The sequence below is a fragment of the Oncorhynchus mykiss genome, chromosome 8 (assembly GCF_013265735.2).
Source record: "Oncorhynchus mykiss isolate Arlee chromosome 8, USDA_OmykA_1.1, whole genome shotgun sequence".
Lineage (NCBI taxonomy): Eukaryota > Metazoa > Chordata > Actinopteri > Salmoniformes > Salmonidae > Oncorhynchus > Oncorhynchus mykiss.
The window spans coordinates 75139242-75159134 of NC_048572.1; the positions used below are offsets into that span (position 1 = coordinate 75139242).

General features: G+C 43.1%; 1 protein-coding gene across 1 annotated transcript in view; it reads left to right on the top strand.

Annotated features, from left to right (window-relative positions):
• The first annotated feature begins 12177 nt into the window (after positions 1 to 12177).
• LOC110530987 overlaps positions 12178 to 19893 on the top strand; it is a 206536-nt gene continuing 198820 nt past the window's right edge. The window contains exon 1 of the mRNA XM_036986260.1: positions 12178 to 12444. The gene's annotated coding sequence lies outside the window, so the exon portion shown is untranslated. The remainder of the gene's footprint in view (positions 12445 to 19893) is intronic.

A 19893-nucleotide genomic window follows, 5' to 3' on the forward strand; every position in this document is an offset into this window, starting at 1 on the left:
TTAGCTGCAGCACCACCTCCCCAGTGGAACAATCACCTCCTGCTCAGCTGCAGCACCACCTCCCCAGTGGAACACTCACCTCCTGCTCAGCTGCAGCACCACCTCCCCAGTGGAACACTCACCTCCTGCTCAGCTGCAGCACCACCTCCCCAGTGGAACACTCACCTCCTGCTTAGCTGCAGCACCACCGACCCCGCTGGAACACGCAGCGACTAAAAACAATAGAAAATGTCAATTGTTTGTGTAAATAAATCTTTAAACACAACTTGAATGCATTTGGTTTGCTCTTTTCAAACGAGGGAATACTAATTACATACCTGGATCATCCGGTGTGTCTTGCATGTCCGTGTACCCCTCCATCTCTGTCACTACTCCACTCAGGAGGGATTCCCCTATAATACCAGCAAGTCGCTCATCAAGGGGGTTGAGCTCCGGTGTCCCCTTTCCCCCGCCCGTGGCACAAACATAAGGCTTTGCACCTTTTTGACTCCACTTTTATGTCGGACCACTTATTTTTTATTTCTGAGAGGGTCCAACCTTCTGAGCCAGCAGCATTCACAGCGTCCGCCACATGCTGCCACCTAATGGCTTTTTGGCATTTGTAATGCAGTGTCCACCAAACAATATCTTTTTTCATGCTTCAAACTCCCCTACAAGAACTTCCATTTCACACTGGGTGTAATTTCTTTTTTTTGCCTTTCTGTCAGGATTTGTCGTCATTGTCGTCATGCAGTCAGTATGGATTAATATTAATTAGGGGCGTTTCACTGACTATTTATAGGCAACCATGGGCGTTAAAAAGGGTGGGACAAGACGCTCGCTCACGTGCGCCAAATTTCGAGTTGATAGTGATTTATAAAGGGAAACCGGCGTGGGACGTGTGTGTGCAGTGTGTTTTTGTGGGTAGGCACTTCCTGTGTTTCATCCATATGCCACCTTTTGAGTGAATCCTCCGCACAGTTTTATAAATGAGGCCCCAGGCCATCTGATGCAGCACTCTTATCACTCTATTTATTGGTCAAATAGTCCTTACACAGCCTGGAGGTGTGTTGGGTCATTGTCCTGTTGAAAAACAAGTGATAGTCCCAATAAGCGCAAACCAGATGGGATGGCATATCACTGCAGAATGCTGTGGTAGCCATGCTGGTTAAGTGGGCCTTGAATTCTAAATAAATCACTGACAGCGTCAACAGCAAAGCACCCCCAGACCATCACACCTTTTCCTCCATGCTTCATGGTGGGAACTACACAAGTGGAGATCATCCGTTCACCTACTCTGCGTCTCACAAAGACACAGTGGTTGGTACCAAAAATCTCAAATTTGGACTCATCAGACCAAAGGACGGATTTCCACCAGTCTAATGTCCATTGCTCATGTTTCTTGGCCCAAACAAGTCTCTTCTTATTATTGGTGTCCTTTAGTAGTAGTTTCTTTGCAGCAATTCGACCATGAAGGCCTGATTTATGTGGTCTCCTCTGAACAGTTGATGTTGAGATGTGTCTGTGAAGCATTAATTCAGGCTGCAATTTCTGAGGCTGGTAAAGAACTTATCCTCCGCAGCAGAGGTAACTCTGGGTCTTCCTTTCTTGTGGCGGTCCGCATGAGATCCAGCTTCATCACAGCGCTTGATGGTTTTTGCGACTGCACTTGAAGAAACTTTCAAAGTTCTTGAAATGTTCCGTATTGACTGACCTTCATGTATTAAAGTAATGATGGACTGTCATTTATCTTTGCTTATTTGAGCTGTTCTTGCCATAATATGGACCAAATAGGGCTATCTTCTGTATACCCCCCCTACCTTGTCACAACACAACTGATAGGCTCAAACAAATAAACTTCTAACAAGGCACACCTGTTAATTGAAATGCATTCCAGTTGTGTCCAAACTTTTGACTGGTACTGTATATATAAATATATGTGATGGGATGTATAGCCATTATGGACTTTATTTGGATGCTGGCCTTGTAGGCAGAGTTCCTCTGTCCAGTGTCTGTGTTCTTTTGCCCATCTTAATCTTTTTTTTATTGGCCAGTCTGAGATATGGCTTTTTCTTTGCAACTTCGCCTAGAAGTCCAGCATCCCGGAGTTGCCTCTTTACTGTTGACGTTGAGACTGGTGTTTTGTGGGTACTATTTAATGAAGCTGCCAGTTGAGGACTTGTGAGGCGTCTGTTTCTCAAACTAGACACTCTAATGTACTTGTCCTCTTGCTCAGTTCTGCACCGGGGCCTCCCACTCCTCTTTCTATTCTGGTTAGGGCCCGTTTGCACTGTTCTGTGAAGGGAGTAGTACACAGCATTGTACGAGATCTTCAGTTCTTGGCAGTTTCTCACATGGAATAGCCTTCATTACTCAGAACAAGAATAGACTGACGAGTTTCAGAAGAAAGATCTTTGTTTCTGGCCATTTTGAGCCTGTAATCGAACCCACAAATGCTGATGCTCCAGATACTCAACTATTCTAAAGAAAGCCAGTTGTATTGCTTCTTTAATCAGCACAACAGTTTTCAGCTGTGCTAACGTAATTGCAAAATGTTTTTCTAGTAATCAATTAGCCTTTTAAAATGATGAACTTGGATTAGCTAATGCAATGTTTCATTGGAACACAGGAGTGATGTTTGCTGATTATGGGCCTTGGTACGCCTATGTATATGTTCCATTAAAAATCTGCCGTTTCCAGTTACAATAGTCATTTACAAAATTAACAATGTCTACACTTTATTTCTGATCAATTTGATGTTATTTTAATGGAATTTGTTTTGCTTTTCTTTCAAAAACAAGGAAATTTCTAAGTGACCACAAACTTTTGAACGATACTTGTGTACAGTGTAGTTTATGTACAGTGCCTTGCGAAAGTATTCGGCCCCCTTGAACTTTGCGACCTTTTGCCACATTTCAGGCTTCAAACATAAAGATATAAAACTGTATTTTTTTGTGAAGAATCAACAACAAGTGGGACATAATCATGAAGTGGAATGACATTTATTCGATATTTCAAACTTTTTTAACAAATCAAAAACTGAAAAATTGGGCGTGCAAAATTATTCAGCCCCTTTACTTTCAGTGCAGCAAACTCTCTCCAGAAGTTCAGTGAGGATCTCTGAACGATCCAATGTTGACCTAAATGACTAATGATGATAAATACAATCCACCTGTGTGTAATCAAGTCTCCGTATAAATGCACCTGCACTGTGATAGTCTCAGAGGTCCGTTAAAAGCGCAGAGAGCATCATGAAGAACAAGGAACACACCAGGCAGGTCCGAGATACTGTTGTGAAGAAGTTTAAAGCCGGATTTGGATACAAAAAGATTTCCCAAGCTTTAAACATCCCAAGGAGCACTGTGCAAGCGATAATATTGAAATGGAAGGAGTATCAGACCACTGCAAATCTACCAAGACCTGGCCGTCCCTCTAAACTTTCAGCTCATACAAGGAGAAGACTGATCAGAGATGCAGCCAAGAGGCCCATGATCACTCTGGATGAACTGCAGAGATCTACAGCTGAGGTGGGAGACTCTGTCCATAGGACAACAATCAGTCGTATATTGCACAAATCTGGCCTTTATGGAAGAGTGGCAAGAAGAAAGCCATTTCTTAAAGATATCCATAAAAAGTGTTGTTTAAAGTTTGCCACAAGCCTCCTGGGAGACACACCAAACATGTGGAAGAAGGTGCTCTGGTCAGATGAAACCAAAATTGAACTTTTTGGCAACAATGCAAAACAGCTCATCACCCTGAACACACCATCTCCACTGTCAAACATGGTGGTGGCAGCATCATGGTTTGGGCCTGCTTTTCTTCAGCAGGGACAGGGAAGATGGTTAAAATTGATGGGAAGATGGATGGAGCCAAATACAGGACCATTCTGGAGTCTGCAAAAGACCTGAGACTGGGACGGAGATTTGTCTTCCAACAAGACAATGATCCAAAACATAAAGCAAAATCTACAATGGAATGGTTCAAAAATAAACATATCCAGGTGTTAGAATGGCCAAGTCAAAGTCCAGACCTGAATCCAATCGAGAATCTGTGGAAAGAACTGAAAACTGCTGTTCACAAATGCTCTCCATCCAACCTCACTGAGCTCGAGCTGTTTTGCAAGGAGGAATGGGAAAAAATGTCAATCTCTCGATGTGCAAAACTGATAGAGACATACCCCAAGCGACTTACAGCTGTAATCGCAGCAAAAGGTGGCGCTACAAAATATTAACTTAAGGGGGCTGAATAATTTTGCACGCCCAATTTTTCAGTTTTTGATTTGTTAAAAAAGTTTGAAATATCCAATAAATGTCGTTCCACTTCGTGATTGTGTCCCACTTGTTGTTGATTCTTCACAAAAAAATACAGTTTTATATCTTTATGTTTGAAGCCTGAAATGTGGCAAAAGGTCGCAAAGTTCAAGGGGGCCGAATACTTTCGCAAGGCACTGTATGTACATTCTTAATCCATTCCTTACTTAGATTTACGTGTATTTTGGGTATATGTTGTGAAACTGTTAGATATTACTTGTTAGATTCTACTGCACTGTCGGAGCTAGAAGCACAAGCATTTCACTACATCCGCAATAACGTCTGCTAAACGTGTATGTAGCCAATATAATTTGACTTGGTTTGATTATTTGATTTGATAGTTGAATAGGATGGTATAGACTAGAATACAGTATATACATATGAAATGAATAAAACAGTATGTAAACATTATTCAAGTGACCAGTGTTCCATTATTCAAGTGACCAGTGTTCCATTATTCAAGTGACCAATAATTCTATGCCTATGTACATAGGGCAGCAGCCTCAAAGGTGCAGGGTTGAGTAACCAGCTGGTAGCCGGCTAGTGACAGTGACTAAGTTCAGGGCAGAGTACTGGGTGGAGGCTGGCTAGTGGTGAATATTTAACAGTATTATGGCCTTTAGATAGAAGCTGTTTTCAGTCTCTCGGTCCCAGCATTGATGCACCTGTAATGACCTCACCTTCTGGATGATAGCGGGGTGAACAGGCCTTGGCTCAGTTGATTGATGTACTTTATATTTTTGGCCTCCCTGTGACATCAGGAGCTGGAGTTGTCCAGAATGGCAGGCAGTGTGCCCCTGGTGATGCGTTTGGCAGTTTATGAGGATCTTAGTGGCCAAGCCAAATTTCTTCAGCCTGAGGTTGAAAAAGGTGCTGTTGTGCCTTCTTTGCCACACTGTCCGTGTGGGTGGACCATTTCAGATTGTCAGCGATGTGTACGCCGAGGAACTTGAAGCTTTTCAGCTTCTCCACTATGGCCCCGTTGATGTGGTTATGGGCGTGCTCCCTCTGCTGTCTCCTGAAGTTTACAATCAGCTCTTTAGTTTGTTGACATTGAGGGAAAAGTTATTTTCCTGGCACCACTCCGCCAGGGCCCACACCTCCTCACTGAAGGCTGTCTCATCATTGATGGTAATCAGGTCTACTACTGTTGTGTCATCTGCAAACTTGATGATTGAGTTGGAGGTGTGCGTGGCCATGCAGTCATGGGTTAACAGGGAGTACAGGAGGGGGCTGAGCACCCACCTTTGTGGGGCCCCTGTGTTGAGGATCTGCGTAGTGGAGGGCGGGGTACAGACTAGAGGTCGACCGATTATGATTTTTTCAACGCCGATACTGATACCGATTATTGGAGGACCAATAAAGCCGATACCGATTAATCAGCAGATTTTTAATTTTTTTATTTGTAATAATGACAATTGCAACAATACTGAATGAACACTTATTTTAACTTAATATAATACATCAATAAAATCTATTTAGCCTCAAATAAATAATGAAACATGCTCAATTTGGTTTAATTAATGCAAAAACAAAGTGTTGGAGAAGAAAGTAAAAGTGCAATATGTGCCATGTAAGAAAGCTAACGTTTAAGTTCCTTGCTCAGAACATGAGAACATATGAAAGCTGGTGGTTCCTTTTAACATGAGTCTTCAATATTACCAGGTAATACGTTTTAGGTTATAGTTATTATAGGACTATTTCTCTCTATACCATTTGTATTTCATTAACCTTTGACTATTGGATGTTCTTATAGGCACTTTAGTATTGCCAGTGTAACAGTATAGCTTCCGTCCCTCTCCTCGCTCCTCACTGGGCTCGAACCAGGAACACAACAGCCACCCTGGAAGCAACGTTACCCATGCAGAGCAAGGGAAACAACCACTCCAAGGCTCAGAGCCAGCGAGTGACGTTTGAAATGCAATTAGCGCGCGCTAACTAGCCAGCCATTTCACTTCAGTTACACCAGCCTCATCTCATATGCTTGAATTCATAAACAGCGCAATGCTTGGCGCACAAGGAAGAGCTGCTGGCAAAACTCACAATAGTGCTGTTTGAATGAATGTTTACACGCCTGCTTCTGCCTACCACCGCTCAGTCAGATACTTAGATACTTGTATGCTTGTATGCTCAGTCAGATTATACGTTGCATGACACGCTAGATAATATCTAGTAATATCATCAACCATGTGTAGTTAACTAGTGATTATGATTTATTGATTGTTTTTTATAAGATAAGTTTAATGCTAGCTAGCAACTTACCTTGGCTTACTGCATTCGCGTAACAGGCTCCTTGTGGAGTGCAACAAGAGGCAGGTCGTTATTGCGTTGGACTAGTTAACTGTAAGGTTGCAAGATTGGATCCCCCGAGCTGACAAGGTGATAATCTGTCGTTTTGCCCCTGAACGAGGCAGTTAAGCTACCGTTCCTAGGCCGTTATTGAAAATAAGAATGTGTTTTTAACTGACTTGCCTATTTAAATAAAGATTATATAAAGGTGTAAAAAAAAAAAACGGTGTTCAAAAATACAGATTTCCGATTGTTATGAAAACTTGAAATCGGCCCTAATTAATCGGCCATTCCGATTAATCGGTCGACCTCTAGTACAGACCCAGGGGCCCAAGCTTAAATATGAGCTTGGAGGGTACTATGGTGTTGAAGGCTGAGCTGTAGTCAATGAACAGCATTCTAACATAGGTATTCATCTTGTCCAGATGGGATAGGGCAGTTTGCAGTGTGATGGCGATTGCATTGTCTGTGGATCTATTGGGGCGGAATGCAAATTGAAAGGTCTAAGGTGTCAGGTAAGGTGGTGATATGATTCTTAACTAGCCTATCAAAAAACTAAATGATGACAGAAGTGAGTGCTCTGGGGCGATAGTCATTTAGATCAGTTACCTTTGCTTGCTTGGGTACCGGAACAATGGTGGACATCTTGAAGCAAGTGGGGACAGCAGACTGGGATAGGGAGAGATTGAATATGTCCGTAACACTCCAGCCAGCTGGTCTGTGCATGCTCTGAGGACGCGGCTAGGGCTGCTGTCTGAGCCTGCAGCCTTGCGAGTGTTAACGCGCTTAAATGTCTTACTCATGTCGGCAATGGAGAACCAACAGTGGCACTGCATTATCCTCAAAGCGGGCAAAGAAGGTGTTTAGCTTGTCCGGGAGCAAGACGTCGGTGTCTGCGACATGGCTGGTTTTCCCTGATTGTCTGTAGACCCTGCCACATACGTCTCGTACCTGAGTTGTTAAATTGCAACTCCACTTTGTCTCTGTACTGTTTTTTTTGTTGAGTTAACTGTGTTTTCTATTGGTTTTCTATGGGAAACAAGATTTATGAGGCACCTGGTTGCAGTTCCTATTGCTTCCACTAGTTGTCAACAGTTTAGAAATTGGTTGATGTTTTTCCTTTGAGAAATGAAGAAGTAGGGCTGTTCAGTGTCAAGCCAAGTGGACTCTTTTGTTTGGTGCGCGCAACCTGGAACTCGCTCCACTTTGATTTTATCCGCTATTGAACACAGTATATTCCGTTTTAAATGTTATCAATTATTTACGTTTTAGGATACCTACATTTGGACTAGGAAAGTTGTTTGAAATGTTTGTACCAAGTTTACAGGTAACTTTTTAAATCATTTTTAGTCATATTGGGCGAGTTGGAACCGGTGTTCTTCTGAATCAAACGTGCCAAATAAATTGACATTTTGGGGATATAAGGAAGCAATTTATCGAACAAAAGGCCCATTTGTGATGTTTCTGGGACATTTTCGAGTGCCAACAGAAGAAGATCTTCAAAGGTAAGGCATGAATTATATCGTTATTTCTGACTTTCATGTCGCACCTCCCTGGTTGAAAAATGTTTGTCATGCATTTGTATGATGGGGCGCTGTCCAGGTAATCGCATGGTTTGCTTTCGCCGTAAAGCCTTTTTGAAATCTGACATGGTGGCTGGATTAACAAGACTTAAAGCTTTATTTTTATGTATTACACTTGTGATTTCATGAAAGTTAAATATTTGTAGTAATTTAATTTGAATTTGGCTCTTTGCCATTTCACCGGATGCTGTCAAATTGATCCCGCTAAAGGGATTTGATCCCTAAGAAGTTTTTAACAAGACAATAACTAGGAGATTGAGAAATTTAAAAAAAATTGGACAGAAATGCTTTTCTGATTCTGTAGTTGTTGTTGAAATATTGAACAAAGAACAGAAAGTGGGTGTACTGTATGTTTAGAAAAATAACATAGTCTGGTGTGTGTGTGTGTGTGTGTGTGTGTGTGTGTGTGTGTGTGTGTGTAAGCATGTGTGTGTAAGCGTGTGTGTGTGTGCGTCACAGCTGCTACCAGGGACACACCTGGACAGAGCAGCGTGGGACCTGAGACCTCAGGTGTGGCTACAGCAGACCTATTCTAGAAGGAAGTATGGAGAGATGAAGGGATAGAGGTATGGAGAGAGATGGAGGGGTCAGAGGTCAACGTGGGTACAGGGTTGGCTGTATTCATGTGGAATGAACAAAACCATTTAAAACCCTGTGTAACTGTGACCTAACAAACAAAAGCGATACAAGGATAACATCCTTGCCCCCAAGAGCAGTCTTGCCATTACACACACACACACACACACACACACCACATCACCCCCCCCCCACACACACATACAACCCTCCTCCTCCCACACAACCCCCCTCCCACCCCACTCACCACCTTGCCCCCATCGCCCTGGGTGGGTGCCATGGGATCTTTAGCAACCACAGAGAGTCAGGACACCCAGTTAATGTCCCATCTTAAAGATGACACCCTTTACAGGGTAATGTCCCCAATCACTGCCCTGGGGCATTGGGGTATTTTTTTTAGACCAGAGGAAATAGGGCCTCCTACTGGCCCTCCAACAGCTCTTCCAGCAGCATTTGGACTCCCATCCAGTATCAACCCTGCTTAGCTTCAGAGGCAAGCCAGCAGTGTGCTGCAAGGTGGTATGCTGCTGACACACCATACACACATTCCTTGTCACATTTTCCCAACTTTCACACACACACACACACACACACACACACACACACACACACACACACACACGCACACACACACACACATTCCCTGTCACATTACACTATATGATCTCACACATATGAAGACACGCAATCCCCCCTCTCCTCCCTCTCTCTTCCCCCCTTTCCTCCCTCCCTCTCCCCCTCTCCTTTCTCTCCCATCTCCTCTCTCTTCCTCCATTTCCTCCCTCCCTCTCCCCTCTCATCCCTCCCTCTTGCCCCTGTCCTCTCTCTTCCCCCCTCTTCTCCCTCCCTCCATCCCCCTCCTCTCTTTCCCCCTCTCCTCCCTCCCTCTCCCCCTCTCCTCGCTCTTCCCCCCTCTCCTCCCTCCCTCTCCCCCTCTCCTCTCTCTTCCCCCCTCTTCTCCCTCCCTCCATCCCCCCCTCCTCTCTCTCCCCCTCTCCTCTCTCCCCCCCTCTCCTCCCTCCCTATCCCCCCTCTCCTCCCTCCCTCTCCCCCTCTCCTCCCTCCCTCTCCCCCTCTCCTCTCTCTTCCCCCCTCTCCTCCCTCCCTCTCCCCCTCTCCTCTCTCTTCCCCCCTCTCCTCCCTCCCTCTCCCCCTCTCCTCTCTCTTCCTCCCTCTCCCCCTCTCCTCTCTCTTCCCCCCTCTCCTCCCTCCCTCTCCTCTCTCTTCCCCCCTCTCCTCCCTCTCTCTCCCCCCTCTCCTCCCTCCCTCTCCCCCTCTCCTCCCTCCCTCTCCCCCCTCTCCTCTCTCTCCCCGCTCATTTGTGCTGCTTTGTGCCATGTGAAGGGGAAGTAAGAACAGAACTTCAAATGGTAAATGTCATGAGCAGATGAAGGCAGAGGGCCTGGTGGGAGCAACCATCCTGTCTTCCTCTCAGACAGCTAGGAGCAGACAGGTGGAGAGGGGGAGACACACCCTGCAGGCGGAAGAGAGGACGTCTGTCTGTCTGTCTGTCTGCCTGTCTGTCTGTTTGTGTGTCTTTGTCTGAGTGTTTATCTCTGTGCACCAGCAGCATACCACCTTGCATCCCACTGCTGGCTTGCCTCTGAAGCTAAGTAGGGTTGGTCCTGGTCACTTCCCGGATGGGAGACCAGATGGTGCTGGAATAGTTGTTGGAGGGAAAGTAGGAGGCACTTTTTCCATTGGTCTAAAAAAATATCCAATGCCCCAGGGCAATGATTGGGGACATTGACCTGTGCAGGGTGCTGTCTTTTGGCTGGGACGTTAAATGGGTGTCCTGACTCTCTGTGCTCACTAAAGATCCCATGGCACTTGTCGTAATAGTAGGGGTGTTAACGCCGGTGTCCTGGCTAAATTCACAATCTGGCCCTCATACCATCATGGCCACCTAATCATCCCGAGCTTCTAACTGGCTCATTCATCCCCCTTCCTCTCCCCTGTAACTATACCATTCAAATGGTAAATATCATGAGGAGATGAAGGCAGAGGGCCTGGTGGGAGCAACCATCCTGTCTTCCTCTCAGACAGCTAGGAGCAGATAGGTGGAGAGGGGGAGATGCTCCCTGCAGGCAGAAGAGAGATCATCGGTCTGATCTGTTGTGTTTGCCTGCCTACCTGTGTAACATATTACCTGTTTATGCCTGACTGTGCTTGCTGTGAATAGAATATGTTCTCAGCAGTGGACTAATGATTACACTAGATCAGCTAGATGCAGGCAAGAGTGTGCAAGGCGGTATTGAATGTGTCGCTGTCTGTCCATGTGTGTCACTGTCTGTCCTCTGAACATTTTTTCTTGACCTGTGTGCACCTACGTTGTAATCTTTCATTCATAGGTTAGGTTGTAGCAACCTCATGATGGGTATCGGGAAAATGTGAGTATCATGTAGTAGCCTAAACCTATCGATGTTACATTGAACTGGGTGAATGGAATATGAATGACAGTCATCCAACATGCTGTAATAGAACTAAGGCCATGCACAATATAAACAAATGTGTCCTCCCTCATCTTAAACGGCACCAACCGTCACAGGTTCTCAGTCAACTTACCTGGTAAAATAAGTAAAATAAATACAAATATAAAATAAATAAATATGTTGATGTCTGTCTGCCTGTGTATCATATTACCTGTTTATACCTGACTGTCTGTGTCTTGCTTTGTCTGCCCCCTGTAGCTCCTTGTGCTTGCTATTAGGAGAGGTAAAGAGATATACGAGAGCCACACCCTCACAGGAGGAAACTCCTCCCACATCCATCTCACTTGCTGATGCTGTCCTTCACACACACACACACACACACACACACACACACACACACACACACTGAGAGAGAGAGTCTGGAAGGATTGAGATGAACTAAATCATTTGAATGTGTTTCAGTGATAAGGATGTGCGTGATAAGTATGTGTGTGTCTGTAGCATATATGTGGGTGTGTGTGTGTGTGTGTGGGGGGTTGCACCTCATAGATCCTAGGGGGATAGAAGTGACCTGGGTCATTGGGGAGGAAGGCTTTCCAAGACACCCATCGAGACCTGAGGGACACACTCTCACAAAGGGAGCACCAGCAAACACACCCTCACCCATAGACAGAGAGCAGAGTGCACACACACACAGAGAATCGCTCCCCAGTGGATAAATCAGTCCTTTCATGATCTGTCATCTTGCTGGATTGTGTTTATGTAATGGAGGAGGAATAGTCTCTCCTAGTTTTCTAATGGAAATGCAGGACCAGGGCTCTCTCTGCCTTCAACAGGAACTAGTTGGGTGCTAGTTATTCAATATGAACATAAAAATAGATACAAAAACATGAAAATGACAATATGTTGATTATGTTTTTATTATTTTACTGATGATGATGATGATGATGATGACGATGTTGATGTTGATGACGATGGTCAGTTAACGGACAGGCTAACTGTAATGATGATGACCTGAAACATAGTGGTGAACTGTTAGTCAGAGAGAGACGGCCAGAGAAAGAAAGAGCGAGAGTGTACGTGATGAGAGATTTTAAGACAGCCGTCTTATTATTTGAGAGAGAGAGAGAGAGAGAGAGAGAGAGAGAGAGAGAGAGATATGCGATAACAGCGTTTGCCCTGTTCACATTTGACTCAGTTCTTCTCACGAGAGACATGCAGATACAACGACACACCAGAAACTTCAGACAGCTCCTTAAAGACCGAACTCTGAAGGTAAATGAATCCTTAATTTCATAGAAGGTAATCACGCATGCTGCGCGCTGAGGCGAGGTAATAATTTTTGCGCGGGATATTATAGCGGCACATTATGATGAAACCGATATTTCAACGTTTGAGATTTCGAATGCATGATTTCTTTGTCAGTCTGAATGCATTATATTAGGCACTTGCAAATTATAGGCGAAACGATATTAACGCAACACAAGTGATTATCTTTGATGGCTTGCTAGAAAAACGTGTATTCGAGATGAATGACTTGGTGGATTTATTGTGAACCTTGTTTGTGCGTAATTGCGGGGCTGAAGAGTCGATTACTCCACTTTATTTTGGGCCATTTCATGAACAATAGCCAACGTCTCTTAAATGGTTTCAGACCTGACACACCTACATGTAATTTGGCTGAACTAGGTTACGAGTGCACTGAATTTAGACATTGAAGCACATCTGTTAGGGTATTTTATCATATATTTCATATATTACAATGACATAACTCCATTAAGTGAACAGGGCACGGGCACGTCTCGGGGTCACTTGGGAGAGACGGACCAGAGCAGAATCAAATTTCCCATGACTGAACCGAGTCCAAGCAGATGGTGCACGCGCATTTCTATCTGTCACGTTAAAAGATCCGCGCGGTAGCAGCAGTCGTACCAAATACAGACACTGTCTGACACCCCGGTGTGCGAGGCAAATATTTTACCTGCCGCATGTGCAATGTCTATGAGGATCAGCGCGTCCCTAATGAAGGTGATCGGCTCAGTATCGCTTCATAAAACCGACTTAATTGCAGTCATGTATTATTCGTACTAAATCGGTAATGACAAGTGTTTGGCTACTGAGAGGTGTCGGACTGGTGAGAGCGCACGCTGACAATACAGTGTTGTGTTTGCGGCTGTGTCTTTAACGTGGTAATGTGGCCAGTGTTCAATCAGCAATGTTGAGTGTATGTGCGTCTATATATATATGTATAGATAGATAGATAGATAGATATCACAGGAGGCTGCTGAGGGGAGGACAGCTCATACTAATGGCCAGAACGGAGCGAATGGAATGGCATGAAACACATTGGAACCATGTGTTTGATTTATTTGATATCAACCCTCCTTATCACGAGCCCGTCCTCCCCAATTAAGGTTCCACCAACCTCTTGTGATATGTGTGTGTGTGCGTGCGTGCGCGGGTTTGAGTGTCCTTTTTGATTTGATTTGATTCTGTAACAAACATTTTCTGAGATTTATGATTTCCCTTTAGCAGTAGGCTATCCACAATTTGTCAAGTTTGAATGTCAATGTGTTTTATTTGCTGTGTTTCACGACTGTATATGTAGTGTATGTGTACAGTAAAGTGGGCTGTGGGTTTAATAGTATGCTATGTATTTGATGTTGTAAAGCCTTGCCTGCTTATAATTTATACAGGGGAGAGTCCAATCCTAAATGCTGATTGGTTAAAAGCGCATTCCAGCGGGTGTCTATTCTACAATTTACCGCCAGATAAATATATTACATTAAAATGCCTATTTACTCTGTTCCATCTGACTGCGCAATCCACTGTCTCCAGGCAGGGAAGTTATAAACTTGATATCCACTATAAAAAGCATCTAAACATTATCTCACTTGTGTTTGTCTAAAAGAAAAATCCAGCGCAATCCACTGTCTCCAGGCAGGGAAATTATAAACTTGATATCCACTATAAAAAGCATCTAAATATTATCTCACTTTTCTTTGTCTAAAGTAAATGTGAGATAATGTTTAGATGCTTTTTATAGTGGATATCAAGTTTATAACTTCCCTGCCTGGAGACAGTGGATTGCGCAGTCAGATGGAACAGAGTAAATAGGCATTTTAATGTAATATATTTATCTGGCGGTAAATTGTAGAATAGACACCCGCTGGAATGCGCTTTTAACCAATCAGCATTTAGGATTCTCCCTTCTGTCTGCCTTGACATTTGCAACATTGTTTCAATATTCTAATTCGATCTCCAATTGTCCCATAGTAATGGACATGTAGGGTCAGGAGTCGGGATGAGAGAGAGAGTCAGGCAGCCTTTCTCAGCCAGTTGAAATCATGAATCATCTGACAATTTTTTATGGATACATACAAAGACATGTCAATTGAAAAAAGGTAAAACGAAACGAAGTGCTGCTAGGTTGCAGTCTTTCCAGCTTCAGTTTGAAGTTATTGTGATAGCTGTGTTGTTGGCTAGTTCCTCTGAACAACATTGTCCTGACGAGGAGCACAGTTTCTATTCCAGGTGAAATCGTGTCTCATTAGCTCATTGTTATGGATGTATCTAAATAAATGTCACAAGAAAACAGTTTAAACAAATGCAGCTACAGTTGTTATTCTGTCTGCACTGTTTGACGTGACCAGTGGCGATTTTAGCATGTAAATCAATCCCCCCCCCCCCCCCCCCCCCCCCCCCCCCCCCCAGAAATGTGGGATGCATGCCAGCAAAGCCACTACACAACACAACACATTAATTGCACTATAATGGTGATGAACAGTGCCCACAAACTGTTAGGGCCTACATAAAGCTGTCCCAACAGCAGTCCCAACAGCAGTACCATCACCTTACCACTGCTACACCTGGCTATCAGCAGAGGATTGTCTGGCAGCAAAACAGTTCATTCAGCCTCATTTACTGCATTTAAAAAAACATAGCTGATATGGCTAACTTGCTTAAACAAATGTGTTTTTTTTACTGACAATTGAGATGTACAAAATATAGCATAAGGGGACGACAAGTTGATAAGAGGCAATTCGTAACTTTGATTAAGACATTAATGAGGGAGCTAGGACGGATGTAGTCAATAAAACTATTTGTTCAGCACTTGTGAAATGTACAGCAACAGAATTCAGAACATGGGCCGTTCTTACAGTGTTCTCCCTGTACACCAAGTCAGAACTGTCGGAAAAATAAAGGGGCATGTAAGCAGAAAATGAAAGCTTTTACAATATTCGATGATTACATTCTCAAAAACAAGTTATAGGCTACATGTGCACCACCAAGTCAGAACAGTAGGTGAAATTAAGAGGAACTATGAAAAAAAAACAAGGGGCGAATCATGATGACGTCAGTGATCTTCAGGTCATAGCTCTAGAAAGAGGCCCAAGTTCCAGATTTACAATTCCGTGTTGGATGAAAGTTCAAAACGTATTTTCCCATTCGTAGCTCATTTTTCCCGATTTCCCAGTTGTCTTGAAATCACTAAAGTCAGATTTTGCAGTTCCGAGTTAACAGTTGTTTTGAGCGCGGCACAAATCCTGTGTCACATTTGTTGAATGGAGGAGACCAAGGCGCAGCGAGATATGAATACATCTTCTATTTATTAATGAAGACAAACACTAAACAAACTATACAAAATAACAAAACGAACGTGACGCTATCATACAAAACTGCAGCCACAGGCAACTAGACATAGACAATAACCCACAAAATACCCAAAGAAGATGGCTGCCTAAATATGGTTCCCAATCAGAGACAACGATAAACAGCTGCCTCTAATTGAGAACCAATCTAGGCAACCATAGACATACATAAACACCTAGATGGTAAACAACCCCATAAAACTACAAAACCCCTAGACAGTACAAAAACACAAACATCACCCATGTCACACCCTGACCTGACCTAACCAAAACAATAAAGAAAACAAAGAATACTAAGGTCAGGGCGTGACATCCTGCTTCATCCTGCTTCATTGACAACATGGCCAATATTGAATGTTTATCATTTTAAATTAGGAAAAGAGACCCTTAATCGTAGACTTGGAACCACACAGCCACTCCACTGTTGTTAGCCACTCATTCCTTCCAAACGACTCATTGTTGAATTTGCGATTCCCACCTTGTTGTGTAATGTTTATGTCCAATGGCCAATGAGCACCGATACGTTTTATCTATAATTTCTCTTCATTATTTCTCTTCATATGACAAGGATTAAAAAGGATTTGCCAGTAGATTGTCGACTTGATTCTTGATGACTGCTGGCTAAGATTTTGAATGTATGATGTTGACATGATCAGTCCAATGAAAGCTACTGTAGATGTAATGTGATTGGACATCATTGTATCTGTGGACAATGACCTTGAGCCTTGTTTGATGGGCACTTCTAATGTAACTCTATGGCAGCACCCAATGGGCTTGAATTTTCTAGCTCTACCCTTAGACTTGGCGGTGATGTAGTGTCCCCATGAGTGACAGAACACTTAGGCAATTACGACGTAACACTCCGTATATTCTGCTGGCTTGCCCCACCTCCACAGAAAGCACTGAGCTAGGCTGAAACACCTGCATTTTGGAGCTCCCTTACTCAAGAAAACAAAAAAGAGACCATGTTTGTATGCAGCTTTATTAACTAAATGATATATTTTTTTTATATTGTTTTCAAACTGATATGTGATACAAATTAATGGCAAAATAACATGCACATTTTTTTTTTATGAAAATGTGGTGCTCAAAACAGGTGGGGCAGGTCGCCACTGGACGTGACTGTAAGTTATCCGTAGTTGGCTAGCCAGTAAGCAAGGGATAAGAACGTTGCCAACCAGTATGGCAATGGAACATTTAGAACGAAGGACTGGGTAGCGTACGTAGATACAGAACTAAAATACTGAACTAGAGGTCGACCGATTATGATTTTTCAATGCCGATACCGATACCAATTATTGGAGGACCAAAAAAGCCGATGCCGATTAATCGGACAATTTTTACAATTTATTTGTAAGAATGACAATTACAACAATACTGAATGAACACTTATTTTAACTTAGTATAATACATCAATAAAATCAATTTAGCCTCAAATAAATAATGAAACATGTTCAATTTGGTTTAAATAATGCAAAAACAAAGTGTTGGAGAAGAAAGTAAAAGTGCAATATGTGCCATGTAAGAAAGCTAACGTTTCAGTTCCTTGCTCAGAACATGAGAACATATGAAAGCTGGTGGTTCCTTTTAACATGAGTCTTCAATATTCCCAGGTATGAAGTTTTAGGTTGTAGTTATTATAGGAATTATAGGACTATTTCTCTCTATACCATTTGTATTTCATTAACCTTTGACTATTGGATGTTCTTATAGGCACTTTAGTATTGCCAGTGTAACAGTATAGCTTCAGTCCCTCTCCTTGCTCCTACCTGGGCTCGAACCAGGAACGCATCGACAACAGCTACCCTCGAAGCAGCGTTACCCATGCAGAGCAAGGAGAACAACTACTCAAAGTCTCATAGCGAGTGACGTTTGAAACGCTATTAGCGCGCACCCCGCTAACTAGCTAGCCATTTCACTTCGTTTACACCAGCCTCATCTTGGGAGTTGATAGGCTTGAAGTCATAAACAGCGCAATGCTTGACGCACAACGAAGAGCTGCTGGCAAAACTCACAAAAGTGCTGTTTGAATGAATTCTTACGAGCCTGCTGCTGCCTACCACCAGTCAGTCAGATACTTGTATGCTTGTATGCTTGTATGCTCAGTCAGATAATATGCAACGCAGGACACGCTAGATAGACTAGTAATATCATCAACCATGTGTAGTTAACTAGTGATTATGATTGATTGATTGTTTTTTATAAGATAAGTTTAATGGTAGCTAGCAACTTACCTTGGCGACCTCTATACTGAACGACTGACTCTTGCAACTGAACCAATAGAACTAATGACCAGCCTGTTTGGGTAGCAACCCTAGATTTGTTTCGGGACTATAACTCGTGGAAGGATGAAATAATATGAATAAATTCATCAAAATAAAGTTAATGAAAATATGTCAATCATTATTTGATTATGTTGGTACCCTGTTGTATAAAAGTGATAATGCCCTCGAAGCCGGTGTTTGGAGGATATATTGGCATTGTTTGCCAGCACTCGACTTCGTCTCGGGCCAAACAACACCTGTGCCAATATATCCTCCAAACACAGGCTTCTTGGGCATTATCACTTAAATGAGCCTCTGTAGATGGCATAATTCTAATTCCATCAAAACTACATCAAAACTACCCCCCTCTCTTTCTCTCTCTCTCGCACCCACCCACCCACCCACCCACCCACCCACCCACCCACCCACCCACACACACACACACACACTTGTGTGTCACTGTGGCATTAACAAATACTTTATGTGGGTTATAGTGCATCTGTCACGCCCTGACCTTGTTGTGGGTGATGTTGTCAGTTTCTGTTTACCTGTTTTTTGTGAAGCTTTCACTTTATTAAAAGATGTGGAATTACATGCATGCTGCACCTTGGCTCATCTATGACAGGGAGTTTGAAGACAGTGAACGTGACAGCATCTTTATGGCCCCTGTCGTGTCTTTAGCTATGCCAGATTAAGTGATATGACATGCTATTCTATAAAATCATTTCTCTGTAATTGATATTACCTGATTAAGCTAATCAGGTGAATGTAATTAACTAGAAAGTCAGGGAACCACGAAATAATGTTTATAGAGCAGTTATCTTCCGAATAAACTCTTAAAGACCTAGTAATCTTTTGCATCAATAGCAGTCAATATTTAATCGTCATTTTATTCAGTCTCATCTGAAAGTTGTAAATTCTTGGTTATCTTCACGAACCCTGGCTAACAAGTTGAATCAGCAATACAAAATTTGGTTTCATTATTTATTTACTAAATACCTAAATAATCACACAGAATGGATCATACATTGATTACAAATGATGTCATAAAGAAAACGTCCCTGGTGGTCTGAACAGATACGACGGCTGGTTACACAAAGAGAGGGGGTTGGGTTTGAGTGAAAGAGCGAGAAGACTGAGTAACAAAGGGAGAAGCTATGCTATCGTAAATACAGAATCTTATGTATTCTAAATAACCACCCATTTGAAAAAGGAGAATGCAATAAATATTTACTCTGAGCTGCGCTTTGGTAGATTGGTCATCGGTGGAAGGCCGGTTTGTCCTTTATGGATCTCAGGTCCTCTGAAGAATGTCTAGTGGTGAATTGGAGCTTGGTAGATTGGGTACTCTGTCTGTCCTCTCCTAGCCCACGTTTAACGGGTGGAGGGGGTAGCACTTCTTTAGTGAATAAGAGTTCCAAGTTCATACCAAGTTGCCATGCTATATGCTCATGCTATATTCTGGCTGGTATAGTCGAAATTCATCCTTCCGGCATGTAGGTCGTCACCTTCACATTGAAATTCAATGCTAATTTCGTTAGGTTCTCTAAGGTTGGCTTAGTTCTGTAGGTGGTCTTTGTCCTTTCAACGTGGGGATCTCAAGTCCATACGTCCTTGGAACAGCTTATTATCTGAGCCCTTTTTTAACGTAGGACTGTCGCACTAACATCCTCGGAACAGAAAGTTACATTTTCGTCAAGGGATTTATATAGGAGGGGAAAGAAGGTGCGTGTTTCATAGTTTCTAAACAATGTCTGTTCACATGGGCAGGGCCACTGAGTTGAGCATAGGTCACTCATGAAAACCCA